This window comes from Adiantum capillus-veneris, chromosome 13 (assembly GCF_014529385.1).
Source record: "Adiantum capillus-veneris isolate H3 chromosome 13, ASM1452938v2, whole genome shotgun sequence".
Lineage (NCBI taxonomy): Eukaryota > Viridiplantae > Streptophyta > Polypodiopsida > Polypodiales > Pteridaceae > Adiantum > Adiantum capillus-veneris.
The window spans coordinates 61,327,013-61,343,269 of record NC_140943.1 but is presented as its reverse complement, the minus strand read 5'-3'; positions in this window follow the sequence as shown (position 1 = coordinate 61,343,269).

Genomic DNA, 16,257 nt, shown 5'->3' with positions numbered 1-16,257 from the left:
CTTGAAATGAATATAATGAAAAAAGTTACTATTTTTAGCAGTTTTCTAAATTCTGTCAGTGCCATGATGTTTAGAATGTTTTAAAGCTTCGAAATGTGAATTAAAATAATTTTTGTGAAAATTTTTCAAATATAGTAAGTTTTTGGTCACCCGACCCGTTTAGTTTTGACCGTCTCGAAAATCTGCACCTGTACCCCGAATTTGAAAAAATACAATTTCGGACCCCGGGGGGGGGGGGGGGGGGGCTGCTAAATATGGTAGGTACTCGGTCCAGTACACCTTAGTTAGAGTTCAGTATAGCAATTTACGGCATCAAAATCCGATTCGTATGGCCCGTTTTAGCATAAAACCAATTTTTCATAAAATTGTCCGGGGAGGCACCGGGGGGCCTGGGGCTGTGTGGGAATAGGTTCCAGGCCACTCCAGACTAGCTTTAGCAGCTAGGGGGCGCCCTCTTGCCTTGTGGCAGTCTTTGGGGAGTTTCCAAGCTTGCAACTAAGTGTGAGAACCAGTTAACTAAACCAACTGGACACTGGTGGGTAGGGGAACTGGACTTGCCAATGTAGAGACTAAGTGCTCCTTCAGATGCATTTAGCAAGGTTGGTTGATTTTCAGTATGTAGGAGCCTATTTAAAGGCCTGCACACACACACACACACACACACACACACACACACACACACACACACACACACACACACACACACACACACACACACACACACACACACACACACACACAGTGCATACACACACACCTACACACACTGGGAAGGTGCTGCCGGTTCACACACTTTTTGAAGGAGAAGCAAGGAGGGAGGTGCTGCCGAATTCTCGCCTCAAGAAGCTCGATTAGATCAGAGAATCGAGAAGATTATCAGCCCTTAATCACGGTAACCACGGTTAAATTAATGCCATCTGAAAATTCTTTTCTCTACCTTCTAAATTCCTCGTCTATTATGCTTATTCCTAGTCGTAATCCGCTATAATTACTCTCTAAATTCTCTTTAACCATATTCTATTATGTAATCAGCATTCCATAGCTGAATTATCAGCCATTCATCACTCTCGATTAATGATTAGTGCATAATTATTAGAACTTTCCCTCTCTAGGTAGCATAGTAATTAGTCGGTAAGCTAGTAATTGTGTAGATTGAAGAGAATCACTTTTTCTATCACCCATTAATACTGTATCTAAATTAAATTAATTTCCTTTATGCATTAAGGTGTGATTAAGGAAAAATTAATCTGTCATTAAGTCTCTACGAGTTGACTTTCCTCACACATATGCATAAGATAAATCTGCATCATCTAGTTGCTAGGAGAGAGACTAATCATACTTAATTCATCTCTTTGGTAATCCCATTAGTAAAATCCTAATTATCCTTAATCACGGTAAGCTGAATAATTATCTTTAGAGCCGGTTCCCATAGGATTATGTGTCATCCCTAATGATTACTATATGGAAAATTCTAAACCTCGCATATAAGAGGCATTAATTTATGTTGCTAATCTACCTATTGAATTGTTATGACACTTGCGAACCTTAGTTCTTTCTCCGAGCTAATCATTTAAAGTAGTGAGTTTAAAATGGCCCTGGTTAAGAGAACTCGCTTCGGTGGTGCCCACGACCGCGAGGCAGGAACAAGCAATGTCAATGGAAAGGGAAAAGCTCCCATGGAGGAACAAATACTGGCCATCTCACGGGCCATTGACGAAGAAATGGAAGAGGTAGGTCATAATTTTATTTAAGTCGTTTGAATTAACATTGCACACGTTTAGTTAGGAATGAACATATCCCCGAACATGTTGGAGAAATCCGACGGAAACCTCGGCATTGAATTTATTTGTACATTTAAGTCTAAGGTAGGAAAGAAATGATTGATGGGTATGCTGTTTGCAATAGGAAAGAATGTCTGCTAGGGAAAATTTAGCTCGACATGTTCATTTTACTTCCAATGTTGAATCAGTCCCGACCCCCCTACTGATCACAAGGGGCAGAGTTCCTGGTTAAGGGCTCTTGAATCCACTACTGCTGGTTAAGCAGTGGATACCCACGACTGCTAGTTAAGCGGTGGGAACCCACGTCTGCTGGTTAAGCGGTGGGAATGTCCATGACGTGCTTTCTATGCGGTGGACATACCGAGTTGTATGGGCAGCTAGGCGACAACGGGAGGAGTGAACTCTCGCTGGAGGGGGGATGTTGTACCTCCACAACATTGGAATTTTAATGAATAAGTTTGAGTAGAATTTTTACTAGAATACTGTCTTGGTGTTGTTTGCAATACTGGTTGAAGGGCTGTCTTAACAAACAATGTGCTTCGGAATCAAAACAAGGAATGTTTATGTTGAACAACCTTTGTCGTAGTAATTAGGTCACACAAGGAAGTGTGAGTGTGGGGGTGGAAAGTGGGGGCTTGGCTCAGGTTGCCAATGCCTATTAGATGGGTGGTCCCGATTGGTCGGGAACTCTCTGTCCCATTGTGCTTACTTCGATATTAGTAATACTCATTGCTCCTAGAGCAGTGAAATCTCGAGGGTACGTGCCTCTGAAACATGGGGAAAAAGGCGCTTGGGGTTTTCTCTCCTTTTGGAAGGTGGGTCTTAGGATCGCTAGATAGTTTAAGTATGCTTCCCCTGCGAGGTGGAGCTAGATCTCCTTGCTAGTAGGCGAACTCGACTCACCTGTGATGAGAGATCGTCCGCTAGTCGAACCCTGAACCATTTTGTTTGCTTCCACAATAGATCTAGTGGCCACCAGGTTCACCATCAGATCCGCCGTCCTGATATGGCGGGGTGGGGACCTCACACTAACCCTACACAAATTTGGGGCACCACCTAGTTTTGGATGCGAGCTAGGACGCGTAAAGAGAGAGAGAGAGAGAGAGAGAGAGAGAGAGAGAGAGAGAGAGAGAGAGAGAGAGAGAGAGAGAGAGAGAGAGAGAGAGAGAGAGAGAGAGAGAGAGAGAGAGTGCTCAGGCTGCTTTGAAATGTTCGACAGTGATCAAGCAAACACAATTATATATGTAAGAAAAAGAGGGAAGGGGGAGGGGGTTCTTGTTGCACTAATACCTTCTTACAAATCTGTCATGACCAATGAAAGTGAGATTAGTATTTGTTCAACATAGCTTGAGTAAATTACACCACCACAACACATCACAAGAAAATCCACCTCAATCACTGTCTTAAGGCCAGGGGAGTCCTCTCCACCCTGTCGCCCTCTTACAGTATGTGGGATTATGGCTAAATTGATGACAACACTCAGAGACAAGCTATCAAGAACTTTTAAAAAACACCAAGACACTTACACATCATTGTTGTCCATTACTTCACGTTGGAAGAGAGACAAAGTATCCAAGATTACTCCAAATCCACCCTCTTTGATTCAGTAAATGTTGGGCTTACACTAGTAGGAGAAATGATAGATTTCCTACTCTCAATTGAGTGATCACTCTCTCTTACAATGGCATAGAGTTCCCTTGCTAATCACCCCTAATACAACACATGCACATGCATAAGACAATGAGCTTCCACTCAAGAGCTCCTTCTAGAGAGGTTGAGCTTGGCTTCTCAAGCTATAGCATAGTGCTCTTGCTTATGGCTCCCCCCCTTTTGTGCTAGCTACACCCTCCTTTTATAGCAATTTTGGGGGGTAGGGTAACTCCTCTAACCATGGTTGGGTTAGATTTTCAGCACTTATCTAATTTCTTTTGCTTGGAATTATCAAGAAGTTGGTGTGGATAGATGAAGAAGAGAGAGAGAGGAGAGAATTGGAGGTGATAGGACTTTTCATAGTAGGTTAGTGTTAGTAAATTAGTAGAGTTAGTATTTTTATTGATTTACAAATGGAATTAGATATTTACAATGGGAGTATCCAAGTAGGATACAAATAAGGAAGAAAAAAATCCTAATAGTTAAGAAAATATGGATTTCTTACAATGTTGATGCTCCAAGTGTCTTGAGTAGGGTCAATTTTGACGCTTGTTGACGGTCCACTAGCTTTGACGGTATGTTTTTTCTCCACTCTTGACCTTCCTTGGGAGCCAAGGTAAGTGAACATGAGTAATCAATCACCATGATACTATCTTTCAAGAGAAGATGCTGAATTTGTGGTTTTTTGATAGATATGGGTAATATGGATGAGGAAAAATGAGACTAGGTGGTCAATTTTGGAATGGAAGTGTGTGGAGAAGACATGAGTTCACCATGGTTTCTCTTATGCTTCAAGGTTGAGAAGAAGGTGAGTAGGGTGCAGAGAGGAGTGGTGAGAGAGGTGGGGATGATGAGTGGAGAAGTGTGTGTGAAAGAGAAAAATGATAAAGTGGAAGAGGGAGTGTGGCTGCATAGCATGGGCAAACTGGGGTCCACCAATAAAATCATAGCTCACAACTCGTAGCTCAAAAAAATATGAGGTAAAAGTTCAGCCCACGAGCTACAACTTTTGTTTGTATCACCTTTTCAAATTTGGGGAGCATGTGATCTTTAAAAATTTAGCAAAACCGACTGTTTTTTTCCACTGCACAAAGTCCTTGTGAGTTCCTTCTTTGGATGATTCTTTTGAATACCTCCAAGAGTGAGCCTCCCATAGTGCATGCATGCATGCCACATACCCTTGACCTTATTTGGTAGGTCTATAATGGAAGATATTGTTGAGATCATGATATAAGTGAATAGTACAACTAAGAAAATCAAATATTGAGGGGTCTAAAAAAATATGTACATGTCAAATATAAATAATATAGGTGAAAAAAATATAAAGGGGTCAAAATAAATCTCTCTCATTATAAGTCTACCATAAAAAGATGAATATTTTTGGTGGTCTAATTTATGAGAGTAATAGAGAATAGATGTAGAAAGGAAAAAATTACAATAGTGAAAAACTATAGAACTAGTTTTTTTGGATTTTTGTTGGGATGGAGTTACACCAAAAATAAGAGAAGCTTGCATGAAATTATTTTTATATGGAATAAAGAGTATGCAAAATGGTAAGAAAAAATATGGTAATGGTGAGTCAATGTACATAGCAAAAATAACACACCATAGGTAGAAATATTTAAATAAATACCAAAATAATTATGAAAAACCCTTTATTATTTAGGCCCTATATACTTGAAATATTTACACACAAATGGGCCATAATATATACTTATAATTTTTTAATTTTTTAATTTTTTAATTTTTTAATTTTTTAATTTTTTAATTTTTTAGTTTTTTAATTTTTTGGCTCAACTAGTCCAGTGACTAGCTAATTGAGGGTTTTTAAGAAGATATGGGAAAAGTCCCCTAACTCACACACACCTATGTACAGTGAAATGGTAGATATAACCAAAATGTTTTAGTGATTTGATAGGGTGAGGTGGCTTACTATGGCAATTATGGAAAGCCGAAAAACGGCTATCATTAGCCCTCCCCGAGGATGATGGTATATTCATGTACCATCATAGAGCATCTTTTCCAAAGAGAGTGCTTCAGAGTTCTTAACGAGATCTTCATTGTTTGGCCCCTCAGAATTTTGGTTTGAGTTACACTCATGCTTCATGGAACAATACCTACATGAGATAGCTGCCTTTTGACAGATCTTTGGTAGATCCTTTGGTAGAAGGCGACTCAAATAAGGCTTCAAGCGATACCTGTTTACCTTCCTAGAGCGCTCTGTCCCATTCAAGTCCATAAGTTGATAGTAACTTGAATTGAAAGCCTTCTTGACTATGTATGGCCCCTGCCATCTAGTTTCAAACTTGACATCAAAACGATTATCGAGTCGATTGTCATACCTTAGCACAAGATCTCCTTCATTGATGCCTCTGTCCTTCAGTTTCTTGTCAAGATTTTCCTTCGTCTGTGTGGCTTTCCTCTTGTAGCACTCGTATGCTGCTTCTCTTTTCCACTCAAGCTCAACTAAGGTAAGAAGTCGATCCATCCATGCTTCTTGATCATCTTGTGCTGCTTTGCCATGAAGTCGCATTGTTGGAATGTTGAGCTCAATTGGTTGTAAAGCCTCTTGACCATAGACCAAGTGAAATGGTGTCAACTCCGTGGCTTCCCTATATGTGGTTCGATACGCCCACAAGGCACCATCCAAGAAGTCATCCCACAACTTTGTCTTGTTTCTCACCATCTTTCTAATGATGCCTGCAATGACACCATTAGCTTTTTCTACCAAACCATTTGATTGGGGATAGTAGGGTGTACTATGACAATGTAGAATGTGAAGTTCTTCACAGACTTCTGTGAGCAAGCCCTTTCTAAACCCTGGACCATTATCAGAAACAATCTCCAAAGGTGTGCCAAATCTAGAACAAATGTGAGTGTAGACAAATTTGCTCAATGTACTCTCATTTACCTTTGCCACACTTTGTGCTTCCACCCACCTAGTCATATAGTCTACAGCCACTAGAATGTAGAGTTTACCATTTTTTGTCCTAGGGAGAGGACCCATAGCATCAATGCCCCACTTTTCAAAGGGTCCATTTGCAAGCACGATTTGCCTTGGACCATAAACCAATCTTCTATTCCCATTTACCTGACAATTGTGACAACTTTTACACCAATGTTGGACATCCACATGCAGACTTGGCCAAACATACCCCGCAAGCAAAATATTCTTCACAGTTAACTCTTGGGCAAAATGACCACCACATGCCTCTTCATGCAAACCTTTTAAGAATGGCTGGAATCTCCTTGATCCTTCCCTCTTTGATAGAGGGATCCTTCTAGGAAGAGATACGCGCTTGCCTTTTTCACGAGTCTCCTCTTCTGAGACTTCGTGAAGTCTTGTGGAAACTCACCCTCCAAAATGTAGCTAATAATGGGAGTCAATGACTCCAATCCCTGGTATCTCGGTTGCTTGATAGTTGCTGCCACCATGATGACCTGCACTTCTTTCTCAACACCTGCAAGTGCTTGTTGTGCAAGTAAATCGGCATCTTCATTTTGTTTCCTAGGAATATGATATAGTTGCACTTCTTCAAACTGATTAAACATCCTATGAATGGCATGAACTTTTGTCCTTAAGCTTTCATTCTTGCATGCCCAAATGCCTAAAATTTGCTTCACAATGAGAAGTGCATCCCCTTTTACCATGAGACGTTGTATACCTTGGCCAATACATATCTTTAAACCATGAAACAAATTTTCTGCAGTGAGAATTACAAAAGGTTTTGGTAGTAAGTAGGATCTAAACTTTATCACCGCAAACATGAGAGAAAGCATCATGAGTTTTGCCTCCGTGTAGCCTCTCTCCAAAGCATTCATGACCCTACTAGCAAAGTAGATGGGTCGCATCCGGGTACTATGGGGATCTTGTTGTAGCAAAACCGCTCCAATTGTTTCTTTCCCAACACTAGAGCTAACAAAGAATGTGTACTCCCAACAAGGAGGCATGAGTGTTGGTAGCTCTGACAGAATGACTTTAATGTTACAAAAGTACTCTTCAAGCTCATAAGACCAGGCAAATTCTACTTGTTGTGTCAAATTTTGCAAAGGATGAAGCAACTCCGAAGATAAGTGAATAAAGCGTGACATATACTTCACCTTTTGAATGAATGAGATGACCTCTTTGAGATTCTTGGGTGATGGGAGCTCAATAAGAGCCTTTGCCTTTGAAGGATCCACCTCAATGCCTTTATAGGAAACCTTGTGACCATGCAAGATCACTTCATCCTCACCTATGTGACACTTGTCGGGGTTGAGTTGACCTCCCATGTTGTAGAGCTTCTTTAAACCTTCTTCTACCCTTTGTAGATGCAATGATTTGGAGCTATAAATGCAAAAATCATCAATAAAAACCCTAATGGACTTTCCAAAGAATGCTTGAAATACCATGTTCATGAAGGTTGGAAAGTTGCAGGAGCATTTGTCAGTCCAAATGGCACGACTCTAAAAGCATAACAACCCCAAGGAGTGATGAAGGTTGTTTTCAACTGATCTTCCAATGCGATACCTATTTGAAAGTAACCCGAGTAGCCATCACACACAGTGTACTTTTCATGACCAGCTACCTCATTTAGTATCTCATCCTGAAATGGGAGGGGAAAGTGATCTCTTTTGTTGCCTCATTGAGTGGATGGTAATCCACACACACCCTCCACTTGCCGTTTTTCTTAGGAGTGACAACAACGGGAGAGACCCACTCTGAATTCTCCACTGGATAAATGAAACCTGCTGCTAGAAGCTTTCTTACCTCCTTGAGTAAAGCCTGCTCCTTGATGACTCCTAGCCTTCGTAGCTTCTGAGCCTTAGGTGTGGCCTCTGGCTTCAACTCAATTTTGTGTTGAACAACATATACTCCACGCACATCGGTGTAGTCTTTAGCAAAAAGCCTAGGAAATTTCCTTAGCACACATTTGAACTCCTCTCTTTCGTCCTTTGTAAGTGTTGTAGACAACATACCTTCTAACATTCCTTCATCTTGCACATTTTGGTTCTCTTGGGAACCTACCTATTCCAAACCTGGGCAAGAGGTCTCTTGGTTGTTTGGATTAAACCTTACCCCCATGACTTCGATGAAAGACTCCTCTTCAGTAATGCTGCTGCTACTTTCTCCTTCTGAAGTGCTATCGGTCCAGCCTTCCTCCGTCTCACTTTGAGATGATTCTTCATGTTGCTCCTTCATGTCAAAGACAACCTTCTTATGATTGTCATTCCTGCAAATTAGCTTTCCACTCTCCCAATCCTGCAAAACTCGCATTTTCATTAGCCATGGTCTTCCTAGGATAAATGGGTAACCATTTCCTTTGGTAGACATGACATAGAAATCCACTGCCTTCTTAATGCCAAAGGCCTCCACAAAGATATTTTTACAAATGTCTACGCACCTAGCCTTGCTATTGTTTGCCATTTTGACTTTAATTTCAGGTGTCTCATGGATGTGCATGCTTAGTCTTTGCATGATTCCTTCTGTCATGATGCAAATTTGTGCACCCCCATCCACTAGACCTTTCCTAACCAATCTTCCTTTGATGTATTAGTCTAGCACATGTGTAATTTCCTCATTCATTTCAGCATGTGAAATTTTTACAACAGGAACACTCTCTTTAATCTTTCTCCTAGTGCTAACTGCCTTCATTAAATCCCTCCTAACTTGTGGGCATAATGCAAGAAACTGAGGCCATGAGATATCAGGACCCTTACCTCTCATGTCTTCCAATAGGTTGTATGGAGCCATACCATGCCCAAGAGGGAAGTCTTGGAGATTGATACGACGTCGAGTCCTCTTAGCTTCCTTGGTCTCCTTTGCCTTCTTGCCTCGTCCATGGTCACTCTGTGATGTGACACCTTCTTTCTCTTTACCTTTTCCTCGGCCACGCTTAATGCCATTTGCTTCCATGTCAACCTCATTTGAGTTTGTAACCTCTACCACATGCACATTTGGGTCTGGAAAAGGTGGAACTCCTTCCACTCCTTGTGGAGGTGATATTGCTCCATTTGGCCTTTGTAGAAGCCGTGGTTGTTGACCAGTTCCTTCACCTGCATTCATCACTGTGTAATTCAAGTCAGGTCTCCCTGGCTCCCTACGGGGCCAAGGACAATTATACATCCCATGTCCAGACTCTCCGCAATTCCAACATTGCAAGACTCTCCTAGGTCGTGGATCTCGCTCTTCAAACTTCTTTGCTTGTCCCTTTGGACCTACAGCTTGTGAAAGGTGAATTGATAGGCTGCTTAAAGATTCATTTAACTTCTCAATCACTTCCGCTGTTACCTCAAGAAGCTCCCTAGATGTTGATGCTTGTGACTTACCTTTGGGTCTAAGACCTTCTATTGTAACCTCCCCCCTTAAGCACTTGAGTTTCCTATATTTCTCAGCAGCCCTAGTTTCAGCTGCATCAAAGGTAGTAGGTGCATCCACCTCAACTTTTACCTTAAGGTCAGAAAAGAGTCTGGCTATGAACCTCTCCTTATTTAGGAACTCTGCACCATCACCAGGGTTAGCAAAATTTCTCACCCATACAGTCCCAAGACGTAGAAACTCTTGCTTGTACAAGTAGTAGTCATCTAAGTCTTTTTGCTTATGAGAAACAATGTCTTGCCATAGTTTTTGAGTGTTTTGGGGATCAAAGAAGTATTTCTTGAAACGATTCAAAACTTCTGTGTAATTCCCCTTAACTTCCTCAGGCAAAGAGTCAAACCAAGTGCTAGCATCTTTCCTAAGGACCACTTCAAACATCTCTACGCGTTCTTGATCAGTTACTATCCTCTTGATACGACAAGACATCTTGAAATTTTCTAAAAATAATTTTGCATCCTCTCCAGGCTCTCCAAAGAAAAGAGGATATCCAGACATTTGGCGTTGGGCCTCCATTGAATCAGTTTTAAGGTGACAACACGTTTTTGTTTGTTTAAAAAAAAAAAAAGATTTACATAGTAATATTTTCTAAATTGCAATCTATTCTACAACAAAATAAAAATATTCACATCAAATGACCTATGATAATCAATAAGAGGAAGGATGATAGGGTTTGGTGATGCCAGAATTTCTCCTACTCTTTGGGCACCAAACATGAACACCATACGTTGTTGAAAGTGGATCTTCCTACTAATTGCAACGTTTATTCTAATGTGTGGAGTGAAATGGAAGGGGAAAACCTCTATTCCTGGGCCATTATCCATGGTCTATGCATGACCTAATGCTTAAAACAAAACAAAAATATAGACGTCCAAACTAAGGTCGTACCTAATGAGAGACAAAATAAAGGGATTTACTGATGTGTTTATCTCTGCCAACCTAAGGGGACCTAAAGTTCTACGAATTACACGTTGAAATTGCAACTTAGTACTAACAATTATGTGTACCTTTTGCCTTGCAATCGGAATGAAAGGATCATACAAATTCTCGTGATTCATGCAAACTACTTGACTATTCTAAAGATTGATCCTACACAAAAACATAGACAAGTTGGTTCCTCAGTGGGGGCACCAATTTGAGGCGGTCCGGGGTGGGCAACAAGAAGAGTGTCCGGTTTTCACTCCAAAACGAGGGTCAAAACACGCCTAGAATGGAAATCTAGTTACACAGTTGTAGGCCAAAGGACTAAATAGTACCGTGAGATGCACATTCTCCAAAAGAAATAACTTCAATCGGAGATCGTTGATAATGGCTCTCGGGAATACCAAATCCGCGTCCTAAACTGCTCATGCTTGCTGCAGCAAGCTCCTTAGATATAATCAGGCTCTAATACCATGTCAAGAGATAGACAAGGAGAGAGCTTGAGCTCTTGCAAGTACACACACACACAAAGATAGAGGCAAAAGACTGTTCTTCTTCTTCACTAACTCAAGACAAGAGGTCTGTAAAACATAAGGGAATACAACAGAAAAACGGAACTAGTACAACGGTCTAGTATGAACCGCTAGTGAGTGAGGCGATTAGATAAGTATGCCATCACTCCGGTAGGTAGACTAGCTCGGTGTAGTACAATTGTAGTATCAATGGAAAAGATATGTATATCCACCAAGGCGCGCCAATGATGATGACTGTTGATGGTAGTCATCCAAGAGTTGTACATGTTGAGCTTGACATGTCAACATGCAAGTCAACTCAGATTATCTCTTTATCAAAGAGCATAAGAAGAATGGAAAGTTGGTTGCACAAGAAAAGAAAGTGGGTAGAATATCTACCTTGTATGTAAATGTGTCCGAGGTAAATACTGTCATGTTTGTACGGGGTGCAGGAGTTTTTACAGATATTGAGATTTGGTACAAGCGTATTGGTCATGTAAATTTGCATTGGCTAAAAATGATGAAAACTAAAGAGATGGTTATACGTTTGCCAATGTTTAAAGTTGCTAAAATGTAGGCAAAAGCAAATTTTTTCCTCATGATAAGTATGTAAGCACAAATGTATTAGATTTAGTGCATGTAGATGTTGGATTCGGAAAAGGCTACATCTATGGGTGTATGTAGATGTTATGTGAGCTTCATTGATGACCATACAAGGAAGATATGGGTCTATTTCATGAAGCAAAAAAGTGAGGTGTTTATAAACTTTCATAATTTCAAGGTTATGGCTGAAAAATAGACTAGGAAACATGTAAAGTCCCTGAGGTCAGATGATGGGGGAGAATACTTCTCCAATGAATTCAATGGTTTTTAAAAAAAAACATGGAATTTAGAGTCAATTTTCATGCAGGTATACTCCGCAGAAAAATAGTGTTGCCAAGAGAAAGAACATGCACATTGCAGAAGTTGCTAGAGCATTTATGAATGAGAAAAATATCCCTCATTATTATTGGGCTGAGGCTGTTGCTACAGATGTTTACATTATGAACAAGACCCCTACTACTACAGTGTATGATATGACACGGGAGGAGATGTTTTGTGGTGAGAAATTGAATGTATCATATTTTAAAGTGTTCAAATCTAATTCTTATGTGCATGTGCTGGATGAGCTAAGAAGTATGCTTGGGATCAAGGAATCTGGAAGTGATCTTGGACCACACAGGTCAAAAAGAGTAAGAAATTTTGTGCAGAGATTGACTGATGACAGCTATGTGGCTTGCCATTGTGAATTTATGGCAAATATTATAGAGGAGGTAGAACCCACATGTCTTGAGCATGATGTCAAGGATGAAAAATGGTGGCAAGCTATCGATGAAGACATTGACACACTTGATGCAAGTGGAATATGGGAATTGGTGCCATTACCAAAGGAAATGAATCCAATTGGATGTAAGTGGGTTTGCAAAATATACTTATGGGAATGATTATGAAGAAACGTTTAGCCCCGTGACCAAGATGGATATTGTATGTGTGTTTATTACACTGGTTGCCGTGTTAAAATGGGTTTTGAAGCAAATGGATATAAAGGATGGATTGTTGAACGAAGACTTGGAGAAAATTGTGTATATAGATCAGCCACAAGGTTATGCAAATATGAGACAACGTGATCTTGTATGCAGGTTCAAAAAAAAAGAATTGTATGGGCTGAAGCAAGCACGTAGACCTTGGTACAAGAGGATTGTGGCATTCCTCAGTTCCAAGGATTCCATTCACGTCTTCACGTGAAGTGCAAAAGTGGTAATAACTCATGTTATTAACACTCCATGAGAGTGTTAATAACATCAAATTCACAAGCACCTACTAGAACCCGCCCTTCCTATTAGCCCGTCGACATGCATTTTGTCTAGCCCGGTGGGCAAGCTGTCATGCTCAGCGAACTCGGCCATATCCTCCTCTTGCTCTCTATTTCTGGAGGTGGCTACATAAACGATGTTCCATCCTTGCATCTGTCCATTTTGGCACACTTGTTGGCTCAGTTAAGTTGCTGGTTTTCATTCAAGTAGCTTTGATTCCTATAATTTTTAACATCACAAATAGTTACAATTTACTTCCCCTTGGGTGTCTATCCGCCTGGGAATAGGTTTGGATAGGGAGCATCCTTGCGGGGGGTTTAGGTGGTGCAAGTACTTGCGGCTCATTTATATGGATGGAATGGAATTCTCCTTATCACTACACCTACGTATACTTATAGCTACCTCCCTTGGGTGTCTATCTGCCTAGAAATAGATTTGGATAGGAAGCATCCTCGTGAAGGGGTTAGGTGGTGCTAGTGCTTGGAGCTCATTTCTATAGTTGGAATGGATCCCTCCTTATCACTACACCGACGTACTTTTCTTTCACGTTTAGTTACCTCCCCCGAGTGTCTATCCGCTTGAAAATAGGTTTGGGTAGTGAGCATCCTCGTGAAGGATTTAGATGGTGCAAGTGTTTGGATCTCATTTATATGGTTGGAATGGAGCACTTCTTATGAATACACTCATGTAGTTGTTTGTTATATTTAGTTACCTTCCTTGGGTGTCTATCCGTCTGGAAACATGTTTGGCTAGGGAGCATCCTTGTGAAGGGTTAGATGGTGCAAGTGCCTAAGGCTCATTTCTATGGTTGGAATGGAGTTCTTTCGATCACTACAATGGCATACTTGTCTACCCATTTCTATTGTTGAAATCTAATTTTCACTTCTTTTTGCTTTATGTTTATATGTATATTATTTTACTTTATTATACAATTGTTCAATTAAATACTGTTTCTCAAAAACCTAATGTCTTTACGATTGTACGAATATATGGGTGGCTTGTAAACTTGTCATGGATGCCAATGTTCTCTGAAAACATTAATGAAACTACTTCTAGTTGCCCGTCGACTAGTGGTGAAGTATCAAACAATGGAGCTTCCAATAAAGGGAAGTGCAAGGCCGTCGGTGGTAAGGTGCCAAGGCCTGAGTGGAAATTTTCTAAGAACGTAAGATTATTTATAGATTGGCATTGCAAATTATGTGGCAAAGATCAGGACGTGCACCTCGTATTAGGAAAAAGTTCCTTGGATCAGGGAATGGAAAAACTAATAGGTCTAATGGAGGCAGATGTAATGGTGTAGTTCATGAGAGTGCTATGAAACACTTAAGAGAGTTGTTAGGAGGTGTAGCCAATGCAAGAAAGCAACCTAGAATATGAATCCAAGCCATTATGCTTCAGACCACCAAGGAAGTGCTGCCTCAACACAAGGTAGACAAAATATTGGTGCCCCTCCATGTCGGACAACACACACACACACACACACACACACACACACACACACACACACACACACACACAAAGAGCTAGCACTCAAGGTGGATTGATCGAGTACCAGTTTGAAATATATAGAATGAGGCAAGTAAGTATAGAGCAAAGCTTTCAATCAATTGCTCCTCTTGAAGAGGCACAATATGCTCTTGTACAAGCTATCTATTTTACAGGTGTTTCTATGCTAACAGTCATACGAGAGTCATGGAAGCATGCATGGAAGAAGATCAGTGAGTATGGGGCACAGTATTCTTGGATAAATTCTTTGTAGACACCCAAAAAGAAGTTTATAGATTGATCTTGAATTCAATTGATCAAACAGGATGCACTATAGTCATTGATGATGGATGGTCAAATGTCCAACGTAGGCCGCTGATTAATTTGATGCTATCTAGTCCTCGAGGGGAGTGCTTTATTAAATTGGTTGACAGCTCGGGTGAGATAAAGTCAGGGAGCTATATAGCTGATATAATACAGAAACAATTCATCAAGTTGGTGTCCACAATGTAGCACAAGTGATAATGGACAATGCCAAAAATTGCAAAGCAGCGGGGGTCGTCTCTTGGAGGAGCACTTTCCTAGCTTGTAGTCGTTTGGTTGCAATGCACATAGCTAGATTGGTATAAGAAACACGCCATTGATTGGTTCAAAATCATTTTAGATAAAGCAAGTAAGGTGGAGAAGTTTATTTTGAAGAGACAACGTGTGCTAGACATGTATCGACAAGGTATGTCCACAATATTGAAGCCTCCATGTGTAACCAGATTTTGCACTATCTTTTAAAAAATAAAAATGTTGTTTGGGAGACATTTTTTTGTGTTGGCTTCTATGAGTGGGAAGCAGAGCAACTAGTATGAGTAAAAACAAAGGTTCGATCCATGAGAGTGCTTATTGATGATAGACACTTTTGGTCTAATGTTGGGGACACATACTTGGTGATGAGGCCTGTGATGATATATTTGCATCAGTTTGATCTTAAATTACCCAATATAGCGAAGGTTTACATGGGTTGGTATAATGTTCAGGAGATCTTGAACTCTCCTTCTGAGCCAAAATTTTTTGATCAAGCCCTGGAGAGCACCTTTTAATAAGGCTAAAAGAGATATCTTAAATAAGTAGGTACATACTTGATGGGTTAGTGCGCATAGCCCACTACACATTGTTGCTTTTTTGCTTGATCTAGAGTACTGGAACATGGATTGTGATGAATTAGATGAGGAGGTGATTGAAGACTTCTATGATGTGGTAAGTAATTTCTACAGCAATCCAGATGATCAAGCCCAAGCAATCAATGACTTGACAAAGTGCAGGTTAAAGGATGGCCTTTTTAATTTGGAGTTTGTGCAAAACCTTGCATTTGAAACAATGTTAACTGAGTCAACGTCAATTAACAAAAGCTGCTAAAGACCGAAGACCTACAGATACACATCGAGGATGAATACGAAGAAGTAGTAAAGATTGGAATTACATATTTTTCACGTTTTCCCAAAATGGTCACGTATTGTAAATTCCCGATTTATTTCAAGCCATTGTAATATTTTAATGTGTTACGGGCTCAATGGGAATTCCAAGTTGTAAAGTATAGGTCACTTACTATGCCTAGGTTGCAGATTCAGTAAGTGATGAGCCCTAAAGGCCTTGGGTGCCCGGACATTGCATGTATTTAACCTAGGTATATAAGGCAGTGTGTAAAAGAA